This window comes from Carcharodon carcharias, chromosome 31 (genome assembly GCF_017639515.1).
Source record: "Carcharodon carcharias isolate sCarCar2 chromosome 31, sCarCar2.pri, whole genome shotgun sequence".
Classification (NCBI taxonomy): Eukaryota; Metazoa; Chordata; class Chondrichthyes; order Lamniformes; family Lamnidae; genus Carcharodon; species Carcharodon carcharias.
In genome coordinates, this window is record NC_054497.1 from 32,744,413 (window position 1) to 32,769,009 (window position 24,597).

The 24,597-nt window shown below is 44.8% G+C and overlaps 11 non-coding genes across 11 annotated transcripts; all 11 read left to right on the forward strand.

Moving 5' to 3' along the window:
- The first annotated feature begins 2,817 nt into the window (after positions 1-2,817).
- LOC121271888 lies at positions 2,818-3,008 on the forward strand. The gene has a single exon (XR_005941805.1). It is a non-coding gene; the product is annotated as a U2 spliceosomal RNA (small nuclear RNA).
- Positions 3,009-4,868: 1,860 nt separating this feature from the next.
- LOC121271880 lies at positions 4,869-5,059 on the forward strand. Its single transcript, XR_005941797.1, has one exon. It is a non-coding gene; the product is annotated as a U2 spliceosomal RNA (small nuclear RNA).
- A 1,860-nt stretch (positions 5,060-6,919) lies between these two features.
- LOC121271903 lies at positions 6,920-7,109 on the forward strand. Its single transcript, XR_005941819.1, has one exon. It is a non-coding gene; the product is annotated as a U2 spliceosomal RNA (small nuclear RNA).
- Positions 7,110-8,966: 1,857 nt separating this feature from the next.
- Positions 8,967-9,157, forward strand: LOC121271874. The gene has a single exon (XR_005941791.1). It is a non-coding gene; the product is annotated as a U2 spliceosomal RNA (small nuclear RNA).
- Positions 9,158-11,015: 1,858 nt separating this feature from the next.
- Positions 11,016-11,206, forward strand: LOC121271881. The gene has a single exon (XR_005941798.1). It is a non-coding gene; the product is annotated as a U2 spliceosomal RNA (small nuclear RNA).
- A 1,857-nt stretch (positions 11,207-13,063) lies between these two features.
- On the forward strand, positions 13,064-13,254 carry LOC121271887. The gene has a single exon (XR_005941804.1). It is a non-coding gene; the product is annotated as a U2 spliceosomal RNA (small nuclear RNA).
- A 1,854-nt stretch (positions 13,255-15,108) lies between these two features.
- LOC121271864 lies at positions 15,109-15,299 on the forward strand. The gene has a single exon (XR_005941782.1). It is a non-coding gene; the product is annotated as a U2 spliceosomal RNA (small nuclear RNA).
- Positions 15,300-17,159: 1,860 nt separating this feature from the next.
- LOC121271865 lies at positions 17,160-17,350 on the forward strand. The gene has a single exon (XR_005941783.1). It is a non-coding gene; the product is annotated as a U2 spliceosomal RNA (small nuclear RNA).
- Positions 17,351-19,209: 1,859 nt separating this feature from the next.
- LOC121271878 lies at positions 19,210-19,400 on the forward strand. Its single transcript, XR_005941795.1, has one exon. It is a non-coding gene; the product is annotated as a U2 spliceosomal RNA (small nuclear RNA).
- Positions 19,401-21,260: 1,860 nt separating this feature from the next.
- Positions 21,261-21,451, forward strand: LOC121271883. The gene has a single exon (XR_005941800.1). It is a non-coding gene; the product is annotated as a U2 spliceosomal RNA (small nuclear RNA).
- Positions 21,452-23,309: 1,858 nt separating this feature from the next.
- Positions 23,310-23,500, forward strand: LOC121271879. Its single transcript, XR_005941796.1, has one exon. It is a non-coding gene; the product is annotated as a U2 spliceosomal RNA (small nuclear RNA).
- Positions 23,501-24,597: the final 1,097 nt, after the last annotated feature.

A 24,597-nucleotide genomic window follows, 5' to 3' on the forward strand; every position in this document is an offset into this window, starting at 1 on the left:
GAAGCCTCGTCCCGCCCGTGGATTAGCAATAATACTGTGGCGGGTGAATTTCTGGAGTGTGTACGAGATGGTGTTTTAGGCCAGCATGTCGAGGAACCAACTAGGGACCAGGGCCTAGATTTGGTATTGTGCAATGAGAAGGGGGTAATTAATAACCTTGTTGTACAGGGTCCTTTAGGGAACAGTGAGTATAACATAACAGAATTCTTCATTAGACTGCAAAATGAAGTAGTCCGACCTTGGATTTCCAAAAAGCATTTGATAGGGTGCCACATCAAAGTACATCACATTTACAGGTTTAAAAACAAAAATATATACATAAAAACAAAAAAACTGCAGATGCTGGAAATCCAAAACAAAAACAGAAACAAAAAAACCTAGAAAAACTCAGCAGGTCTGGCAGCATCGGCGGAGAAGAGCACAGTTGACGTTTCGAGTCCTCATGACCCTTCAACAGAACTAAGTAAAAATAGGAAAGGGCTGAAATATAAGCTGGTTTAAGGGGGGTGCGGTTTGTTGGGATAAGCAGCCAGTGATAGGTGGAGATAACCAAAAGATGTCACAGACAAAAGAACAAAGAGGTGTTGAAGGTGGTGATATTATCTAAAGGAATGTGCTAATTAAGAGTACAAGACAGGACAGATAAGGTACAAATAGCTCTAGTGGGCGTGGGGGAATACTGAAAGGTGGAAATAAACAATGGGTGGAAATACGTTTAAAAATAATGAAAGTAGGTGGGAAAAGAAAAATCTAAATAAATTATTGGAAAAAACAAAAAAAAGGGGGAAGAAACAGGAAGGGGCTGAGGATGACGGAGACGGTTCAAGATCTAAAATTGTTGAACTCAATATTCAGTCCGGAAGGCTGTAAAGTGCCTAGTCGGAAGATGAGGTGCTGTTCCGCCAGTTTGCGTTGAGCTTCACTGGAACAATGCGGCAAGCCAAGGACAGACATGTGGGCAAGAGAGCAGGGTGGAGTGTTGAAATGGCAAGTGACAGGGAGGTCTGGGTCATGCTTGTGGACAGACCGAAGGCGGGTTCTTCACAAGCTCTGTCGAAGGGTCATGAGGACTCGAAACGTCAACTCTTTTCTTCTCCGCCGATGCTGCCAGACCTGCTGAGTTTTTCCAGGTAATTCTGTTTTTGTTTTGGATTTCCAGCATCCGCAGTATTTTTGTTTTTATCTCAAACGCTTTCTCCGTGTTGATCAGTCTGCGCACCAATGTGTGAAAACTGGGCAGTTGACCGTACTACCTCATCACCACATTGCCCCACGTCCAATAGCATGCCGGATTGTATATATTGTAAAGTCCTTACTTATGAAATGTCGACAAAGTAAACAAGGCTCGTGACGGCCTGTCACAATGTTACACCTTAGAGCAACAGTGCTCAGTGCAACCACTCCTTCAGCAGCAGAATTACAGTGCCAACAACCCTGCCCACTCATCGTTTCTCCATGCATCCAGGAGTAGGTGATGCATTCACTGAAGGTGGTGGCGAAGGACGCACATGAGCAAAGAATCACACAACTTAAACATTGGACAAAAGGTATGACTACAACACCCAACCGATGGAACGTGAAATCCACCGAAGTCAGCAGCATCTGTCAAGAACCATGATCATATCAAGTACGAGCACCCGTTGTGAAGAAACCGATGGTGAATCAGGGAAATACCAGAACAAGAAACACCAAGTAACCCCATCGCGAACAGAACACGATCTAAGACACAATCCCAGCGCAACACTCCTACAGACAACCAGAATTGTGAGAACGTATAGCAATCTCAAACCAACTTCACAGTATCAACAAACCACCATTCTGTTCCAGAGACTCATAAGGTGATCACTTTGTACAATTGTATGTTCAAACGCAGAAGAACAATTTGTTGTAATGTAAATAGTTCTTATTATTTAAGGGTACAACTTGGAGTTGTTGTGGTATACCTTTAAGGAGCGTATCTAAAATTGCTGTGCATCGCCAGGCAGGGTGTGACGTAAAAACTCATGTATGATTATCGGGCCGAAGATAGGAGCTAGCCTAAAGACCCAGATATTATTGTATATATTTCATCTCTTCAAATCAAAGAATTCAGCTAACAATCCTCTTTGTGACGTCGGTGTCTTTGCGTAAGGTGGAAAACACAACATGGAGGACCGCCATTTAAGGTGTTTGGCAAAAGAACCAAGGCGACATGAGGAGAAACCTTCTTGCTCAGCGAGTGGTTAGAATCTGCAATGCACTGCCTGAGAGTGTGCTGCAGGCATTTTCAAGAGAGGCTTTCAAAAGAGAATCCGATAATGATCTGAAGAGAAAATATTTGCAGGGCTATGGGGGAAAAGCAGCTGAGTGGCACTAGAGAAGTTGCTCTTGCAGAGAGCTAGCACATACAAGACAGGCCGAATGGCCTCCTATTTGCTGTAACCATTCTAGGATTCTACATGTGCAGCTCTGCACAGTTGGCTGCTGCATTGTCACTCATGCCCTGCAAGACACGCAACTGATTTCCAAAGATGGTCCACAGCAGTCTCTGACAGTGACCTCCATGCGGATAGGCACAAGCCTCTCGCATCCGATTGGTGGGATACTTGCCACCTACATAACTCTGATGCAGTCTCACTGAAAAAGGGAGAACAAAGGCAACTTCCGTAAATTAACCTTCTGTTCCAATTAGAAATGCCGGGAGAAATATGGCAAACGTGAAACCGTCAGTGCTTATATAGATATATATGTATATATATATAAGTTATTGAACACTGACAGTCTGCTTTAAAGGAGGGAAGGCATTTGGCACTCGGGGAAGTCAAGAGCAGCGCTGGCATCGCTGCTCGGCCTTTTGGCTAAGATCAAGTGTAGTATCTGTTCTTATCAGTTTAATATCTGATATGTCCCTTATCTGGGGACCGTATATTAAATTGATTTTGGGAGCAGGGAGATGGAATAGGGGCTTGCTCTGTCCACTCCACGCATCGACCCAGTATTGCAGTATATCTGGCAACGGTGCACCTCCCTTTTTCCAGGGCATTTTCAATGCTAAAAATAGTATTCTTACAAACGTCTGCTTTCTTTACTTTTCAGCATGTTCATGTTTCAAAACCCAACTTTCTTTCTTTCTCTCACCCTCACCCGCACTAGCTACGCACAAAATACACGCACGCTCACCCAACACTCACAGACAGCACTCTCATATCTCAAGTACTCTACGCCACTCATACAGCAGCATCTTTCGCTTGCAAATACACCTCTCAAACGCTTTCTCCGTGTTGATCAGTCTGCGCATCGATGTGTGAAAACTGGGCAGTTGACCGTACTACCTCATCACCACATTGCCCCACGTCCAATAGCATGCCGGAATGTATATATTGTAAAGTCCTTACTTATGAAATGTCGACAAAGTAAACAAGGCTCGTGACGGCCTGTCACAATGTTACACCTTAGAGCAACAGCGCTCAGTGCAACCACTCCTTCAGCAGCAGAATTACAGTACGAACAACCCTGCCCACTCATCGTTTCTCCATGCATCCAGGAGTAGGTGATGCATTCACTGAAGGTGGTGGCGAAGGACGCACATGAGCAACGAATCACCCAACTTAAACATTGGACAAAAGGTATGACTACAACACCCAACCGATGGAACCTGAAATCCGGCAGAAGTCACCAGCATCTGTCCAGAACCATGATCATATCAAGTACGAGCACCCGTTGTGAAGAAACCGATGGCGAATCAGGGAAGTACCAGAACAAGAAACACCAAGTAACCCCATCGCGAGCAGAACGCGATCTAAGACACGATCCCAGCGCAACACTCCTACAGACAACCAGAATTGTGAGAACGTATTGCAATCTCAAACCAACTTCACAGTATCAACAAACCACCATTCTGTTCCAGAGACTCATAAGGTGATCACTTTGTACAATTGTATGTTCAAACGCAGAAGAACAATTTGTTGTAATGTAAATAGTTCTTATTATTTAAGGGTACAACTTGGAGTTGTTGTGGTATACCTTTAAGGAGCGTATCTAAAATTGCTGTGCACCGCCAGGCAGGGTGTGACGTATATACTCATGTATGATTATCGGGCCGAAGATAGGAGCTGTGCCAGATATTATTGTATATATATCATCTCTTCAAATCAAAGAATTCAGCTAACAATCCTCTTTGTGTCGTCGGTGTCTTTGCGTAAGGTGGAAAACACAACATGGAGGACCCCCATTTAAGGTGTTTGGCAAAAGAACCAAGGCGACATGAGGAGAAACCTTCTTGCTCAGCGAGTGGTTAGAATCTGCAATGCACTGCCTGAGAGTGTGCAGCAGGCATTTTCAAGAGTGGCTTTCAAAAGAGAATCCGATAATGATCTGAAGAGAAAATATTTGCAGGGCTACGGGGGAAAGGCAGGTGAGGGGCACTAGGGGAGTTGCTCTTGTAGAGAGCTAGCACAGACATGACAGGCCGAATGGCCTCCTATTTGCTGTAACCATTCTACGATTCTACATGTGCAGCTCTGCACAGTTGGCTGCTGCATTGACACTCATGCCCTGCAAGACACGCAGCTGCTTTCCAAAGATGGTCCACAGCAGTCTCTGACAGTGACCTCCATGCGGATAGGCACAAGCCTCTCGCATCTGATTGGTGGAATACTTGCCATCTACATAACTCTGATGCAGTCTCACTGAAAAAGGGAGAACAAAGGCAACTTCCGTAAATTAACCTTCTGTTCCAATTAGAAATGCCGGGAGAAATATGGCAAAAGTGAAACCGTCAGTGCTTATATAGATATATATATATATATATATAAGTTATTGAACGCTGACAGTCTGCTTTAAAGGAGGGAAGGCATTTGGCACTCGGGGAAGTCAAGAGCAGCGCTGGCATCGCTTTTCGGCCTTTTGGCTAAGATCAAGTGTAGTATCTGTTCTTATCAGTTTAATATCTGATATGTCCCTTATCTGGGGACCGTATATTAAATTGATTTTTGGAACTGGGAGATGGAATAGGGGCTTGCTCTGTCCACTCCACGCATCGACCCAGTATTGCAGCATATCTGGCAACGGTGCACCTCCCTTTTTCCAGGGCATTTTCAATGCTAAAAATAGTATTCTTACAAACGTCTGCTTTCTTTACTTTTCAGCATGTTCATGTTTCAAAACCCAACTTTCTTTCTTTCTCTCACCCTCACCCTCACTAGCTACGCACAAAAAACACGCACGCTCACCCAACACTCACAGACAGCACTCTCATCTCTCAAATACTCTACGCCACTCATACAGCAGCATCTTTCGCTTGCAAATACACCTCTCAAACATTTTCTCCGTGTTGATCAGTCTGCGCATCGATGTGTGAAAACTGGGCAGTTGACCGTACTACCTCATCACCACATTGCCCCACGTCCAATAGCATGCCGGATTGTATATATTGTAAAGTCCTTACTTATGAAATGTCGACAAAGTAAACAAGGCTCGTGACGGCCTGTCACAATGCTACACCTTAGAGCAACAGCGCTCAGTGCAACCACTCCTTCAGCAGCAGAATTACAGTACGAACAACCCTGCCCACTCATCGTTTCTCCATGCATCCAGGAGTAGGTGATGCATTCACTGAAGGTGGTGGCGAAGGACGCACATGAGCAAAGAATCACACAACTTAAACATTGGACAAAAGGTATGACTACAACACCCAACCGATGGAACCTGAAATCCGGCAGAAGTCACCAGCATCTGTCCAGAACCATGATCATATCAAGTACGAGCACCCGTTGTGAAGAAACCGATGGCGAATCAGGGAAGTACCAGAACAAGAAACACCAAGTAACCCCATCGCGAGCAGAACGCGATCTAAGACACGATCCCAGCGCAACACTCCTACAGACAACCAGAATTGTGAGAACGTATTGCAATCTCAAACCAACTTCACAGTATCAACAAACCACCATTCTGTTCCAGAGACTCATAAGGTGATCACTTTGTACAATTGTATGTTCAAACGCAGAAGAACAATTTGTTGTAATGTAAATAGTTCTTATTATTTAAGGGTACAACTTGGAGTTGTTGTGGTATACCTTTAAGGAGCGTATCTAAAATTGCTGTGCATCGCCAGGCAGGGTGTGACGTATATACTCATGTATGATTATCGGGCCGAAGATAGGAGCTGTGCCAGATATTATTGTATATATTTCATCTCTTCAAATCAAAGAATTCAGCTAACAATCCTCTTTGTGTCGTCGGTGTCTTTGCGTAAGGTGGAAAACACAACATGGAGGTCCCCCATTTAAGGTGTTTGGCAAAAGAACCAAGGCGACATGAGGAGAAACCTTCTTGCTCAGCGAGTGGTTAGAATCTGCAATGCACTGCCTGAGAGTGTGCAGCAGGCATTTTCAAGAGTGGCTTTCAAAAGAGAATCCGATAATGATCTGAAGAGAAAATATTTGCAGGGCTACGGGGGAAAGGCAGGTGAGGGGCACTAGGGGAGTTGCTCTTGCAGAGAGCTAGCACAGACATGACAGGCCGAATGGCCTCCTATTTGCTGTAACCATTCTAGGATTCTACATGTGCAGCTCTGCACAGTTGGCTGCTGCATTGTCACTCATGCCCTGCAAGACACGCAACTGCTTTCCAAAGATGGTCCACAGCAGTCTCTGACAGTGACCTCCATGCGGATAGGCACAAGCCTCTCGCATCTGATTGGTGGAATACTTGCCATCTACATAACTCTGATGCAGTCTCACTGAAAAAGGGAGAACAAAGGCAACTTCCGTAAATTAACCTTCTGTTCCAATTAGAAATGCCGGGAGAAATATGGCAAACGTGAAACCGTCAGCGCTTATATAGATATATATGTATATATATATAAGTTATTGAACGCTGACAGTCTGCTTTAAAGGAGGGAAGGCATTTGGCACTCGGGGAAGTCAAGAGCAGCACTGGCATCGCTTCTCGCCTTTTGGCTAAGATCAAGTGTAGTATCTGTTCTTATCAGTTTAATATCTGATATGTCCCTTATCTGGGGACCTTATATTAAATTGACTTTTTGCACAGGGGGATGGAGTAGCGGCTTGCTCTGTCCGCTCCACGCATTGACCCAGTATTGCAGTATATCTGGCAATGGGGCACCTCCCTTTTTCCAGGGCATTTTCAATGCTAAAAATAGTATTCTTACAAACGTCTGCTTTCTTTACTTTTCAGCATGTTCATGTTTCAAAACCCAACTTTCTTTCTTTCTCTCACCCTCACTAGCTACGCACAAAAAACACGAACGCTCACCCAACACTCACAGACAGCACTCTCATCTCTCAAAAACTCTAAGCCACTCATACAGCAGCATCTTTCACTTGCAAATACACCTCTCAAACGCTTTCTCCGTGTTGATCAGTCTGCGCATCGATGTGTGAAAACTGGGCAGTTGACCGTACTACCTCATCACCACATTGCCCCACGTCCAATAGCATGCCGGAATGTATATATTGTAAAGTCCTTACTTATGAAATGTCGACAAAGTAAAAAGGCTCGTGACGGCCTGTCACAATGCTACACCTTAGAGCAACAGCGCTCAGTGCAACCACTCCTTCAGCAGCAGAATTACAGTACCAACAACCCTGCACACTCATCGTTTCTCCATGCATCCAGGAGTAGGTGATGCATTCACTGAAGGTGGTGGCGAAGGACGCACATGAGCAAAGAATCACCCAACTTAAACATTGGACAAAAGGTATGACTACAACACCCAACCGATGGAACCTGAAATCCGGCAGAAGTCACCAGCATCTGTCCAGAACCATGATCATATCAAGTACGAGCACCCGTTGTGAAGAAACCGATGGCGAATCAGGGAAGTACCAGAACAAGAAACACCAAGTAACCCCATCGCGAGCAGAACGCGATCTAAGACACGATCCCAGCGCAACACTCCTACAGACAACCAGAATTGTGAGAACGTATAGCAATCTCAAACCAACTTCACAGTATCAACAAACCACCATTCTGTTCCAGAGACTCATAAGGTGATCACTTTGTACAATTGTATGTTCAAACGCAGAAGAACAATTTGTTGTAATGTAAATAGTTCTTATTATTTAAGGGTACAACTTGGAGTTGTTGTGGTATACCTTTAAGAAGCGTATCTAAAATTGCTGTGCATCTCCAGGCAGGGTGTGACGTATATACTCATGTATGATTATCGGGCCGAAGATAGGAGCTGTCCCAGATATTATTGTGTATATTTCATCTCTTCAAATCAAAGAATTCAGCTAACAATCCACTTTGTGTCGTCGGTGTCTTTGCGTAAGGTGGAAAACACAACACGGAGGACCCCCATTTAAGGTGTTTGGCAAAAGAACCAAGGCGACATGAGGAGAAACCTTCTTGCTCAGCGAGTGGTTAGAATCTGCAATGCACTGCCTGAGAGTGTGCAGCAGGCATTTTCAAGAGTGGCTTTCAAAAGAGAATCCGATAATGATCTGAAGAGAAAATATTTGCAGGGCTACGGGGGAAAGGCAGGTGAGCGGCACTAGGGGAGTTGCTCTTGCAGAGAGCTAGCACAGACATGACAGGCCGAATGGCCTCCTATTTGCTGTAACCATTCTACGATTCTACATGTGCAGCTCTGCACAGTTGGCTGCTGCATTGTCACTCATGCCCTGCAAGACACGCAACTGCTTTCCAAAGATGGTCCACAGCAGTCTCTGACAGTGACCTCCATGCGGATAGGCACAAGCCTCTCGCATCTGATTGGTGGAATACTTGCCATCTACATAACTCTGATGCAGTCTCACTGAAAAAGGGAGAACAAAGGCAACTTCCGTAAATTAACCTTCTGTTCCAATTAGAAATGCCGGGAGAAATATGGCAAAAGTGAAACCGTCAGTGCTTATATAGATATATATATATATATATATATATAGGTTATTGAACGCTGACAGTCTGCTTTAAAGGAGGGAAGGCATTTGGCGCTCGTGGAAGTCAAGAGCAGCGCTGGCATCGCTTCTCGGCCTTTTGGCTAAGATCAAGTGTAGTATCTGTTCTTATCAGTTTAATATCTGATATGTCCCTTATCTGGGGACCGTATATTAAATTGATTTTGGGAGCAGGGAGATGGAATAGGGGCTTGCTCTGTCCACTCCACGCATCGACCCAGTATTGCAGTATATCTGGCAACGGTGCACCTCCCTTTCTCCAGGGCATTTTCAATGCTAAAAATAGTATTCTTACAAACATCTGCTTTCTTTACTTTTCAGCATGTTCATGTTTCAAAACCCAACTTTCTTTCTTTCTCTCACACTCACCCTCACTAGCTACGCACAAAAAACACGCACGCTCACCCAACACTCACAGACAGCACTCTCATCTCTCAAATACTCTACGCCACTCATACAGCAGCATCTTTCACTTGCAAATACACCTCTCAAACGCTTTCTCCGTGTTGATCAGTCTGCGCATCGATGTGTGAAAACTGGGCAGTTGACCGTACTACCTCATCACCACATTGCCCCACGTCCAATAGCATGCCGGAATGTATATATTGTAAAGTCCTTACTTATGAAACGTCGACAAAGTAAACAAGGCTCGTGACGGCCTGTCACAATGTTACACCTTAGAGCAACAGCGCTCAGTGCAACCACTCCTTCAGCAGCAGAATTACAGTACGAACAACCCTGCCCACTCATCGTTTCTCCATGCATCCAGGAGTAGGTGATGCATTCACTGAAGGTGGTGGCGAAGGACGCACATGAGCAACGAATCACCCAACTTAAACATTGGACAAAAGGTATGACTACAACACCCAACCGATGGAACCTGAAATCCGGCAGAAGTCACCAGCATCTGTCCAGAACCATGATCATATCAAGTACGAGCACCCGTTGTGAAGAAACCGATGGCGAATCAGGGAAGTACCAGAACAAGAAACACCAAGTAACCCCATCGCGAGCAGAACGCGATCTAAGACACGATCCCAGCGCAACACTCCTACAGACAACCAGAATTGTGAGAACGTATTGCAATCTCAAACCAACTTCACAGTATCAACAAACCACCATTCTGTTCCAGAGACTCATAAGGTGATCACTTTGTACAATTGTATGTTCAAACGCAGAAGAACAATTTGTTGTAATGTAAATAGTTCTTATTATTTAAGGGTACAACTTGGAGTTGTTGTGGTATACCTTTAAGGAGCGTATCTAAAATTGCTGTGCACCGCCAGGCAGGGTGTGACGTATATACTCATGTATGATTATCGGGCCGAAGATAGGAGCTGTGCCAGATATTATTGTATATATTTCATCTCTTCAAATCAAAGAATTCAGCTAACAATCCTCTTTGTGTCGTCGGTGTCTTGCGTAAGGTGGAAAACACAACATGGAGGACCCCCATTTAAGGTGTTTGGCAAAAGAACCAAGGCGACATGAGGAGAAACCTTCTTGCTCAGCGAGTGGTTAGAATCTGCAATGCACTGCCTGAGAGTGTGCAGCAGGCATTTTCAAGAGTGGCTTTCAAAAGAGAATCCGATAATGATCTGAAGAGAAAATATTTGCAGGGCTACGGGGGAAAGGCAGGTGAGGGGCACTAGGGGAATTGCTGTTGCAGAGAGCTAGCACAGACATGACAGGCCGAATGGCCTCCTATTTGCTATAACCATTCTACGATTCTACATGTGCAGCTCTGCACAGTTGGCTGCTGCATGTCACTCATGCCCTGCAAGACACGCAACTGCTTTCCAAAGATGGTCCACAGCAGTCTCTGACAGTGACCTCCATGCGGATAGGCACAAGCCTCTCGCATCTGATTGGTGGAATACTTGCCATCTACATAACTCTGATGCAGTCTCACTGAAAAAGGGAGAACAAAGGCAACTTCCGTAAATTAACCTTCTGTTCCAATTAGAAATGCCGGGAGAAATATGGCAAACGTGAAACCGTCAGTGTTTATATAGATATATATGTATATATATATAGGTTATTGTACGCTGACAGTCTGCTTTAAAGGAGGAAAGGCATTTGGCACTTGGGGAAGTCAAGAGCAGCGCTGGCATCGCTTCTCGGCCTTTTGGCTAAGATCAAGTGTAGTATCTGTTCTTATCAGTTTAATATCTGATATGTCCCTTATCTGGGGACCGTACATTAAATTGATTTTTGGAGCAAGGGGATGGAATAGGGGCTTGCTCTGTCTGCTCCACGCATCGACCCAGTATTGCAGTATATCTGGCAAAGGTGCACCTCCCTTTTTCCAGGACATTTTCAATGCTAAAAATAGTATTCTTACAAACGTCTGCTTTCTTTACTTTTCAGCATGTTCATGTTTCAAAACCCAACTTTCTTTCTTTCTCTCACACTCACCCGCACTAGCTACGCACAAAAAACACGCACGCTCACCCAACACTTACAGACAGCACTCTCATCTCTCAAGTACTCTACGCCACTCATACAGCAGCATCTTTCGCTTGCAAATACACCTCTCAAACGCTTTCTCCGTGTTGATCAGTCTGCGCATCGATGTGTGAAAACTGGGCAGTTGACCGTACTACCTCATCACCACATTGCCCCACGTCCAATAGCATGCCGGAATGTATATATTGTAAAGTCCTTACTTATGAAATGTCGACAAAGTAAACAAGGCTCGTGACGGCCTGTCACAATGCTACACCTTAGAGCAACAGCGCTCAGTGCAACCACTCCTTCAGCAGCAGAATTACAGCACGAACAACCCTGCACACTCGTTTCTCCATGCATCCAGGAGTAGGTGATGCATTCACTGAAGGTGGTGGCGAAGGACGCACATGAGCAAAGAATCACCCAACTTAAACATTGGACAAAAGGTATGACTACAACACCCAACCGATGGAACCTGAAATCCGGCAGAAGTCACCAGCATCTGTCCAGAACCATGATCATATCAAGTACGAGCACCCGTTGTGAAGAAACCGATGGCGAATCAGGGAAGTACCAGAACAAGAAACACCAAGTAACCCCATCGCGAGCAGAACGCGATCTAAGACACGATCCCAGCGCAACACTCCTACAGACAACCAGAATTGTGAGAACGTATAGCAATCTCAAACCAACTTCACAGTATCAACAAACCACCATTCTGTTCCAGAGACTCATAAGGTGATCACTTTGTACAATTGTATGTTCAAACGCAGAAGAACAATTTGTTGTAATGTAAATAGTTCTTATTATTTAAGGGTACAACTTGGAGTTGTTGTGGTATACCTTTAAGGAGCATATCTAAAATTGCTGTGCATCGCCAGGCAGGGTGTGACGTATATACTCATGTATGATTATCGGGCCGAAGATAGGAGCTGTCCCAGATTTTATTGTATATATTTCATGTCTTCAAATCAAAGAATTCAGCTAACAATCCTCTTTGTGTCGTCGGTGTCTTTGCGTAAGGTGGAAAACACAACATGGAGGACCCCCATTTAAGGTGTTTGGCAAAAGAACCAAGGCGACATGAGGAGAAACCTTCTTGCTCAGCGAGTGGTTAGAATCTGCAATGCACTGCCTGAGAGTGTGCAGCAGGCATTTTCAAGAGTGGCTTTCAAAAGAGAATCCGATAATGATCTGAAGAGAAAATATTTGCAGGGCTACGGGGGAAAGGCAGGTGAGGGGCACTAGGGGAGTTGCTCTTGCAGAGAGCTAGCACAGACATGACAGGCCGAATGGCCTCCTATTTGCTGTAACCATTCTACGATTCTACATGTGCAGCTCTGCACAGTTGGCTGCTGCATTGTCACTCATGCCCTGCAAGACACGCAACTGCTTTCCAAAGATGGTCCACAGCAGTCTCTGACAGTGACCTCCATGCGGATAGGCACAAGCCTCTCGCATCTGATTGGTGGAATACTTGCCATCTACATAACTCTGATGCAGTCTCACTGTAAAATGGAGAACAAAGGCAACTTCCGTAAATTAACCTTCTGTTCCAATTAGAAATGCCGGGAGAAATATGGCAAAAGTGAAACCGTCAGTGCTTATATAGATATATATATATATATATATAGGTTATTGAACGCTGACAGTCTGCTTTAAAGGAGGGAAGGCATTTGGCACTTGGGGAAGTCAAGAGCAGCGCTAGCATTGCTTCTTGGCCTTTTGGCTAAGATCCAGTGTAGTATCTGCTCTTATCAGTTTAATATCTGATATGTCCCTTATCTGGGGACCTTATATTAAATTGATTTTTGGCGCAGGGGGATGGAATAGGGGCTTGCTCTGTCCGCTCCATGCATCGACCCAGTATTGCAGTATATCTGGCAACGGTGCACCTCCCTTTTTACAGGGGTTTTTCAATGCTAAAAATAGTATTCTTACAAAAGTCTGCTTTCTTTACTTTTCAGCATGTTCATGTTTCAAAACCCAAATTTCTTTCTTTCTCTCACCCTCACTAGCTACGCACAAAAAACACGCACGCTCACCCAACACTCACAGACAGCACTCTCATCTCTCAAAAACTCTACGCCACTCATACAGCAGCATCTTTCACTTGCAAATACACCTCTCAAACGCTTTCTCCGTGTTGATCAGTCTGCGCATCGATGTGTGAAAACTGGGCAGTTGACCGTACTACCTCATCACCACATTGCCCCACGTCCAATAGCATGCCGGAATGTATATATTGTAAAGTCCTTACTGATGAAATGTCGACAAAGTAAACAAGGCTCGTGACGGCCTGTCACAATGCTACACCTTAGAGCAACAGCGCTCAGTGCAACCACTCCTTCAGCAGCAGAATTACAGTACGAACAACCCTGCACACTCATCGTTTCTCCATGCATCCAGGAGTAGGTGATGCATTCACTGAAGGTGGTGGCGAAGGACGCACATGAGCAAAGAATCACCCAACTTAAACATTGGACAAAAGGTATGACTACAACACCCAACCGATGGAACCTGAAATCCGGCAGAAGTCACCAGCATCTGTCCAGAACCATGATCATATCAAGTACGAGCACCCGTTGTGAAGAAACCGATGGTGAATCAGGGAAGTACCAGAACAAAAAACACCAAGTAACCCCATCGCGAGCAGAACGCGATCTAAGACACGATCCCAGCGCAACACTCCTACAGACAACCAGAATTGTGAGAACGTATAACAATCTCAAACCAACTTCACAGTATCAACAAACCACCATTCTGTTCCAGAGACTCATAAGGTGATCACTTTGTACAATTGTATGTTCAAACGCAGAAGAACAATTTGTTGTAATGTAAATAGTTCTTATTATTTAAGGGTACAACTTGGAGTTGTTGTGGTATACCTTTAAGGAGCGTATCTAAAATTGCTGTGCATCGCCAGGCAGGGTGTGACGTATATACTCATGTATGATTATCGGGCCGAAGATAGGAGCTGTGCCAGATATTATTGTATATATTTCATCTCTTCAAATCAAAGAATTCAGCTAACAATCCTCTTTGTGTCGTCGGTGTCTTTGCGTAAGGTGGAAAACACAACATGGAGGACCCCCATTTAAGGTGTTTGGCAAAAGAACCAAGGCGACATGAGGAGAAACCTTCTTGCTCAGCGAGTGGTTAGAATCTGCAATGCACTGCCTGAGAGTGTGCAGCAGGCATTTTCAAGAGTGGCTTTCAAAAGACAATCTGATAATGATCTGAAGAGAAAATATTTGCAGGGCTACGGGGGAAAGGCAGGTGAGTGGCACCAGGGGAGTTGCTCTTTCAGAGAGCTAGCACAGACATGACAGGCCGAATGGCCTCCTATTTGCTGTAACCATTCTAGGATTCTACATGTGCAGCTCTGCACAGTTGGCTGCTGCATTGTCACTCATGCCCTGCAAGACACGCAACTGCTTTCCAAAGATGGTCCACAGCAGTCTCTGACAGTGACCTCCATGCGGATAGGCACAAGCCTCTCGCATCTGATTGGTGGAATACTTGCCATCTACATAACTCTGATGCAGTCTCACTGAAAAAGGGAGAACAAAGGCAACTTCCGTAAATTAACCTTCTGTTCCAATTAGAAATGCCGGGAGAAATATGGCAAACGTGAAACCGTCAGTGCTTATATAGATATATATGTATATATATATAAGTTATTGAACGCTGACAGTCTGCTTTAAAGGAGGGAAGGCATTTGGCACTCGGGGAAGTCAAGAGCAGCGCTGGCATCGCTTCTCGGCCTTTTGGCTAAGATCAAGTGTAGTATCTGTTCTTATCAGTTTAATATCTGATATGTCCCTTATCTGGGGACCGTATATTAAATTGATTTTTGGAGCAGGGAGATGGAATAGGGGCTTGCTCTGTCCACTCCACGCATCGACCCAGTATTGCAGTATATCTGGCAACGGTGCACCTCCCTTTTTCCAGGGCATTTTCAATGCTAAAAATAGTATTCTTACAAACGTCTGCTTTCTTTACTTTTCAGCATGTTCATGTTTCAAAACCCAACTTTCTTTCTTTCTCTCACACTCACCCTCACTAGCTACGCACAAAAAACACGCACGCTCACCCAACACTCACAGACAGCACTCTCATCTCTCAAATACTCTACGCCACTCATACAGCAGCATCTTTCACTTGCAAATACACCTCTCAAACGCTTTCTCCGTGTTGATCAGTCTGCGCATCGATGTGTGAAAACTGGGCAGTTGACCGTACTACCTCATCACCACATTGCCCCACGTCCAATAGCATGCCGGAATGTATATATTGTAAAGTCCTTACTTATGAAATGTCGACAAAGTAAACAAGGCTCGTGACGGCCTGTCACAATGCTACACCTTAGAGCAACAGCGCTCAGTGCAACCACTCCTTCAGCAGCAGAATTACAGTACCAACAACCCTGCACACTCATCGTTTCTCCATGCATCCAGGAGTAGGTGATGCATTCACTGAAGGTGGTGGCGAAGGACGCACATGAGCAAAGAATCACCCAACTTAAACATTGGACAAAAGGTATGACTACAACACCCAACCGATGGAACCTGAAATCCGGCAGAAGTCACCAGCATCTGTCCAGAACCATGATCATATCAAGTACGAGCACCCGTTGTGAAGAAACCGATGGTGAATCAGGGAAGTACCAGAACAAGAAACACCAAGTAACCCCATCGCGAGCAGAACGCGATCTAAGACACGATCCCAGCGCAACACTCCTACAGACAACCAGAATTGTGAGAACGTATAGCAATCTCAAACCAACTTCACAGTATCAACAAACCACCATTCTGTTCCAGAGACTCATAAGGTGATCACTTTGTACAATTGTATGTTCAAACGCAGAAGAACAATTTGTTGTAATGTAAATAGTTCTTATTATTTAAGGGTACAACTTGGAGTTGTTGTGGTATACCTTTAAGGAGCGTATCTAAAATTGCTGTGCATCGCCAGGCAGGGTGTGACGTATATACTCATGTATGATTATCGGGCCGAAGATAGGAGCTGTGCCAGATATTATTGTATATATTTCATCTCTTCAAATCAAAGAATTCAGCTAACAATCCTCTTTGTGTCGTCGGTGTCTTTGCGTAAGGTGGAAAACACAACATGGAGGACCCCCATTTAAGGTGTTTGGCAAAAGAACCAAGGCGACATGAGGAGAAACCTTCTTGCTCAGCGAGTGGTTAGAATCTGCAATGCACTGCCTGAGAGTGTGCAGCAGGCATTTTCAAGAGTGGCTTTCAAAAGAGAATCTGATAATGATCTGAAGAGAAAATATTTGCAGGGCTACGGGGGAAAGGCAGGTGAGTGGCACCAGGGGAGTTGCTCTTTCAGAGAGCTAGCACAGACATGACAGGCCGAATGGCCTCCTATTTGCTGTAACCATTCTAGGATTCTACATGTGCAGCTCTGCACAGTTGGCTGCTGCATTGTCACTCATGCCCTGCAAGACACGCAACTGCTTTCCAAAGATGGTCCACAGCAGTCTCTGACAGTGACCTCCATGCGGATAGGCACAAGCCTCTCGCATCTGATTGGTGGAATACTTGCCATCTACATAACTCTGATGCAGTCTCACTGAAAAAGGGAGAACAAAGGCAACTTCCGTAAATTAACCTTCTGTTCCAATTAGAAATGCCGGGAGAAATATGGCAAACGTGAAACCGTCAGTGCTTATATAGATATATATGTATATATATATAAGTTATTGAACGCTGACAGTCTGCTTTAAAGGAGGGAAGGCATTTGGCACTCGGGGAAGTCAAGAGCAGCGCTGGCATCGCTTCTCGGCCTTTTGGCTAAGATCAAGTGTAGTATCTGTTCTTATCAGTTTAATATCTGATATGTCCCTTATCTGGGGACCGTATATTAAATTGATTTTTGGAGCAGGGAGATGGAATAGGGGCTTGCTCTGTCCACTCCACGCATCGACCCAGTATTGCAGTATATCTGGCAACGGTGCACCTCCCTTTTTCCAGGGCATTTTCAATGCTAAAAATAGTATTCTTACAAACGTCTGCTTTCTTTACTTTTCAGCATGTTCATGTTTCAAAACCCAACTTTCTTTCTTTCTCTCACACTCACCCTCACTAGCTACGCACAAAAAACACGCACGCTCACCCAACACTCACAGACAGCACTCTCATCTCTCAAATACTCTACGCCACTCATACAGCAGCATCTTTCACTTGCAAATACACCTCTCAAACGCTTTCTCCGTGTTGATCAGTCTGCGCATCGATGTGTGAAAACTGGGCAGTTGACCGTACTACCTCATCACCACATTGCCCCACGTCCAATAGCATGCCGGAATGTATATATTGTAAAGTCCTTACTTATGAAATGTCGACAAAGTAAACAAGGCTCGTGACGGCCTGTCACAATGCTACACCTTAGAGCAACAGCGCTCAGTGCAACCACTCCTTCAGCAGCAGAATTACAGTACCAACAACCCTGCACACTCATCGTTTCTCCATGCATCCAGGAGTAGGTGATGCATTCACTGAAGGTGGTGGCGAAGGACGCACATGAGCAAAGAATCACCCAACTTAAACATTGGACAAAAGGTATGACTACAACACCCAACCGATGGAACCTGAAATCCGGCAGAAGTCACCAGCATCTGTCCAGAACCATGATCATATCAAGTACGAGCACCCGTTGTGAAGAAACCGATGGCGAATCAGGGAAGTACCAGAACAAGAAACACCAAGTAACCCCATCGCGAGCAGAACGCGATCTAAGACACGATCCCAGCGCAACACTCCTACAGACAACCAGAATTGTGAGAACGTATTGCAATCTCAAACCAACTTCACAGTATCAACAAACCACCATTCTGTTCCAGAGACTCATAAGGTGATCACTTTGTACAATTGTATGTTCAAACGCAGAAGAACAATTTGTTGTAATGTAAATAGTTCTTATTATTTAAGGGCTACAACTTGGAGTTGTTGTGGTATACCTTTAAGGAGCGTATCTAAAATTGCTGTGCATCGCCAGGCAGGGTGTGACGTATATACTCATGTATGATTATCGGGCCGAAGATAGGAGCTGTCCCAGATATTATTGTATATATTTCATCTCTTCAAATCAAAGAATTCAGCTAACAATCCTCTTTGTGTCGTCGGTGTCTTTGCGTAAGGTGGAAAACACAACATGGAGGACCCCCATTTAAGGTGTTTGGCAAAAGAACCAAGGCGACATGAGGAGAAACCTTCTTGCTCAGCGAGTGGTTAGAATCTGCAATGCACTGCCTGAGAGTGTGCAGCAGGCATTTTCAAGAGTGGCTTTCAAAAGAGAATCCGATAATGATCTGAAGAGAAAATATTTGCAGGGCTACGGGGGAAACGCAGGTGAGGGGCACTAGGGGAGTTGCTCTTGCAGAGAGCTAGCACAGACATGACAGGCCGAATGGCCTCCTATTTGCTGTAACCATTCTAGGATTCTACATGTGCAGCTCTGCACAGTTGGCTGCTGCATTGTCACTCATGCCCTGCAAGACACGCAACTGCTTTCCAAAGATGGTCCACAGCAGTCTCTGACAGTGACCTCCATGCGGATAGGCACAAGCCTCTCGCATCTGATTGGTGGAATACTTGCCATCTACATAACTCTGATGCAGTCTCACTGAAAAAGGGAGAACAAAGGCAACTTCCGTAAATTAACCTTCTGTTCCAATTAGAAATGCCGGGAGAAATATGGCAAAAGTGAAACCGTCAGTGCTTATATAGATATATATATATATATATAGGTTATTGAACGCTGACAGTCTGCTTTAAAGGAGGGAAGGCATTTGGCACTCGGGGAAGTCAAGAGCAGCGCTAGCATCGCTTCTCGGCCTTTTGGCTAAGATCCAGTGTAGTATCTGTTCTTATCAGTTTAATATCTGATATGTCCCTTATCTGGGGACCGTATATTAAATTGATTTTTGGCGCAGGGAGATGGAATAGGGGCTTGCTCTGTCCGCTCCACGCATCGACCCAGTATTGCAGTATATCTGGCAACGGTGCACCTCCCTTTTTCCAGGGCATTTTCAATGCTAAAAATAGTATTCTTACAAACGTCTGCTTTCTTTACTTTTCAGCATGTTCATGTTTCAAAACCCAACTTTCTTTCTTTCTCTCACACTCACCCTCACTAGCTACGCACAAAAAACACGCACGCTCACCCAACACTCACAGACAGCACTCTCATCTCTCAAATACTCTACGCCACTCATACAGCAGCATCTTTCACTTGCAAATACACCTCTCAAACGCTTTCTCCGTGTTGATCAGTCTGCGCATCGATGTGTGAAAACTGGGCAGTTGACCGTACTACCTCATCACCACATTGCCCCACGTCCAATAGCATGCCGGAATGTATATATTGTAAAGTCCTTACTTATGAAATGTCGACAAAGTAAACAAGGCTCGTGACGGCCTGTCACAATGCTACACCTTAGAGCAACAGCGCTCAGTGCAACCACTCCTTCAGCAGCAGAATTACAGTACGAACAACCCTGCACACTCATCGTTTCTCCATGCATCCAGGAGTAGGTGATGCATTCACTGAAGGTGGTGGCGAAGGACGCACATGAGCAAAGAATCACCCAACTTAAACATTGGACAAAAGGTATGACTACAACACCCAACCGATGGAACCTGAAATCCGGCAGAAGTCACCAGCATCTGTCCAGAACCATGATCATATCAAGTACGAGCACCCGTTGTGAAGAAACCGATGGCGAATCAGGGAAGTACCAAAACAAGAAATACCAAGTAACCCCATCGCGAGCAGAACGCGATCTAAGACACGATCCCAGCGCAACACTCCTACAGACAACCAGAATTGTGAGAACGTATTGCAATCTCAAACCAACTTCACAGTATCAACAAACCACCATTCTGTTCCAGAGACTCATAAGGTGATCACTTTGTACAATTGTATGTTCAAACGCAGAAGAACAATTTGTTGTAATGTAAATAGTTCTTATTATTTAAGGGCACAACTTGGAGTTGTTGTGGTATACCTTTAAGGAGCGTATCTAAAATTGCTGTGCATCGCCAGGCAGGGTGTGACGTATATACTCATGTATGTTTATCGGGCCGAAGATAGGAGCTGTCCCAGATATTATTGTATATATTTCATCTTTTCAAATCAAAGAATTCAGCTAACAATCCTCTTTGTGTCGTCGGTGTCTTTGCGTAAGGTGGAAAACACAACATGGAGGACCCCCATTTAAGGTGTTTGGCAAAAGAACCAAGGCGACATGAGGAGAAACCTTCTTGCTCAGCGAGTGGTTAGAATCTGCAATGCACTGCCTGAGAGTGTGCAGCAGGCATTTTCAAGAGTGGCTTTCAAAAGAGAATCCGATAATGATCTGAAGAGAAAATATTTGCAGGGCTACGGGGGAAAGGCAGGTGAGGGGCACTAGGGGAGTTGCTCTTGCAGAGAGCTAGCACAGACATGACAGGCCGAATGGCCTCCTATTTGCTATAACCATTCTAGGATTCTACATGTGCAGCTCTGCACAGTTGGCTGCTGCATTGTCACTCATGCCCTGCAAGACACGCAACTGCTTTCCAAAGATGGTCCACAGCAGTCTCTGACAGTGACCTCCATGCGGATAGGCACAAGCCTCTCGCATCTGATTGGTGGAATACTTGCCATCTACATAACTCTGATGCAGTCTCACTGTAAAATGGAGAACAAAGGCAACTTCCGTAAATTAACCTTCTGTTCCAATTAGAAATGCCGGGAGAAATATGGCAAAAGTGAAACCGTCAGTGCTTATATAGATATATATATATATATATATAGGTTATTGAACGCTGACAGTCTGCTTTAAAGGAGGGAAGGCATTTGGCACTTGGGGAAGTCAAGAGCAGCGCTAGCATCGCTTCTTGGCTTTTTGGCTAAGATCCAGTGTAGTATCTGTTCTTATCAGTTTAATATCTGATATGTCCCTTATCTGGGGACCTTATATTAAATTGATTTTTGGCTCAGGGGGATGGAATAGGGGCTTGCTCTGTCTGCTCCACGCATCGACCCAGTATTGCAGTATATCTGGCAACGGTGCACCTCCCTTTTTCCAGGGCATTTTCAATGCTAAAAATAGTATTCTTACAAACGTCTGCTTTCTTTACTTTTCAGCATGTTCATGTTTCAAAACCCAACTTTCTTTCTTTCTCTCACCCTCACTAGCTACGCACAAAAAACACGCACGCTCACCCAACACTCACAGACAGCACTCTCATCTCTCAAAAACTCTACGCCACTCATACAGCAGCATCTTTCACTTGCAAATACACCTCTCAAACGCTTTCTCCGTGTTGATCAGTCTGCGCATCGATGTGTGAAAACTGGGCAGTTGACCGTACTACCTCATCACCACATTGCCCCACGTCCAATAGCATGCCGGAATGTATATATTGTAAAGTCCTTACTTATGAAATGTCGACAAAGTAAACAAGGCTCGTGACGGCCTGTCACAATGCTACACCTTAGAGCAACAGCGCTCAGTGCAACCACTCCTTCAGCAGCAGAATTACAGTACGAACAACCCTGCACACTCATCGTTTCTCCATGCATCCAGGAGTAGGTGATGCATTCACTGAAGGTGGTGGCGAAGGACGCACATGAGCAAAGAATCACCCAACTTAAACATTGGACAAAAGGTATGACTACAACACCCAACCGATGGAACCTGAAATCCGGCAGAAGTCACCAGCATCTGTCCAGAACCATGATCATATCAAGTACGAGCACCCGTTGTGAAGAAACCGATGGCGAATCAGGGAAGTACCAGAACAAGAAACACCAAGTAACCCCATCGCGAGCAGAACGCGATCTAAGACACGATCCCAGCGCAACACTCCTACAGACAACCAGAATTGTGAGAACGTATAGCAATCTCAAACCAACTTCACAGTATCAACAAACCACCATTCTGTTCCAGAGACTCATAAGGTGATCACTTTGTACAATTGTATGTTCAAACGCAGAAGAACAATTTGTTGTAATGTAAATAGTTCTTATTATTTAAGGGTACAACTTGGAGTTGTTGTGGTATACCTTTAAGGAGCGTATCTAAAATTGCTGTGCATCGCCAGGCAGGGTGTGACGTATATACTCATGTATGATTATCGGGCCGAAGATAGGAGCTGTCCCAGATATTATTGTATATATTTCATCTCTTCAAATCAAAGAATTCAGCTAACAATCCTCTTTGTGTCGTCGGTGTCTTTGCGTAAGGTGGAAAACACAACATGGAGGACCCCCATTTAAGGTGTTTGGCAAAAGAACCAAGGCGACATGAGGAGAAACCTTCTTGCTCAGCGAGTGGTTAGAATCTGCAATGCACTGCCTGAGAGTGTGCAGCAGGCATTTTCAAGAGTGGCTTTCAAAAGAGAATCCGATAATGATCTGAAGAGAAAATATTTGCAGGGCTACGGGGGAAAGGCAGGTGAGGGGCACTAGGGGAGTTGCTCTTCCAGAGAGCTAGCACAGACATGACAGGCCGAATGGCCTCCTATTTGCTGTAACCATTCTAGGATTCTACATGTGCAGCTCTGCACAGTTGGCTGCTGCATTGTCACTCATGCCCTGCAAGACACGCAACTGCTTTCCAAAGATGGTCCACAGCAGTCTCTGACAGTGACCTCCATGCGGATAGGCACAAGCCTCTCGCATCTGATTGGTGGAATACTTGCCATCTACATAACTCTGATGCAGTCTCACTGAAAATGGGAGAACAAAGGCAACTTCCGTAAATTAACCTTCTGTTCCAATTAGAAATGCCGGGAGAAATATGGCAAACGTGAAACCGTCAGTGCTTATATAGATATATATGTATATATATATATATAAGTTATTGAACGCTGACAGTCTGCTTTAAAGGAGGGAAGGCATTTGGCACTCGGGGAAGACAAGAGCAGCGCTGGCATCGCTTCTCGGCCTTTTGGCTAAGATCCAGTGTAGTATCTGTTCTTATCAGTTTAATATCTGATATGTCCCTTATCTGGGGACCGTATATTAAATTGATTTTTGGAGCAGGGGGATGGAATAGGGGCTTGCTCTGTCCGCTCCACGCATCGACCCAGTATTGCAGTATATCTGGCAACGGTGCACCTCCCTTTTTCCAGGGCATTTTCAATGCTAAAAATAGTATTCTTACAAACGTCTGCTTTCTTTACTTTTCAGCATGTTCATGTTTCAAAACCCAACTTTCTTTCTTTCTCTCACACTCACCCGCACTAGCTACGCACAAAAAACACGCACGCTCACCCAACACTCACAGACAGCACTCTCATCTCTCAAATACTCTACGCCACTCATACAGCAGCATCTTTCACTTGCAAATACACCTCTCAAACGCTTTCTCCGTGTTGATCAGTCTGCGCATCGATGTGTGAAAACTGGGCAGTTGACCGTACTACCTCATCACCACATTGCCCCACGTCCAATAGCATGCCGGAATGTATATATTGTAAAGTCCTTACTTATGAAATGTCGACAAAGTAAACAAGTCTCGTCACGGCCTGTCACAATGCTACACCTTAGAGCAACAGCGCTCAGTGCAACCACTCCTTCAGCAGCAGAATTACAGTACCAACAACCCTGCACACTCATCGTTTCTCCATGCATCCAGGAGTAGGTGATGCATTCACTGAAGGTGGTGGCGAAGGACGCACATGAGCAAAGAATCACCCAACTTAAACATTGGACAAAAGGTATGACTACAACACCCAACCGATGGAACCTGAAATCCGGCAGAAGTCACCAGCATCTGTCCAGAACCATGATCATATCAAGTACGAGCACCCGTTGTGAAGAAACCGATGGCGAATCAGGGAAGTACCAGAACAAGAAACACCAAGTAACCCCATCGCGAGCAGAACGCGATCTAAGACACGATCCCAGCGCAACACTCCTACAGACAACCAGAATTGTGAGAACGTATAGCAATCTCAAACCAACTTCACAGTATCAACAAACCACCATTCTGTTCCAGAGACTCATAAGGTGATCACTTTGTACAATTGTATGTTCAAACGCAGAAGAACAATTTGTTGTAATGTAAATAGTTCTTATTATTTAAGGGTACAACTTGGAGTTGTTGTGGTATACCTTTAAGGAGCGTATCTAAAATTGCTGTGCATCGCCAGGCAGGGTGTGACGTATATACTCATGTATGATTATCGGGCCGAAGATAGGAGCTGTCCCAGATATT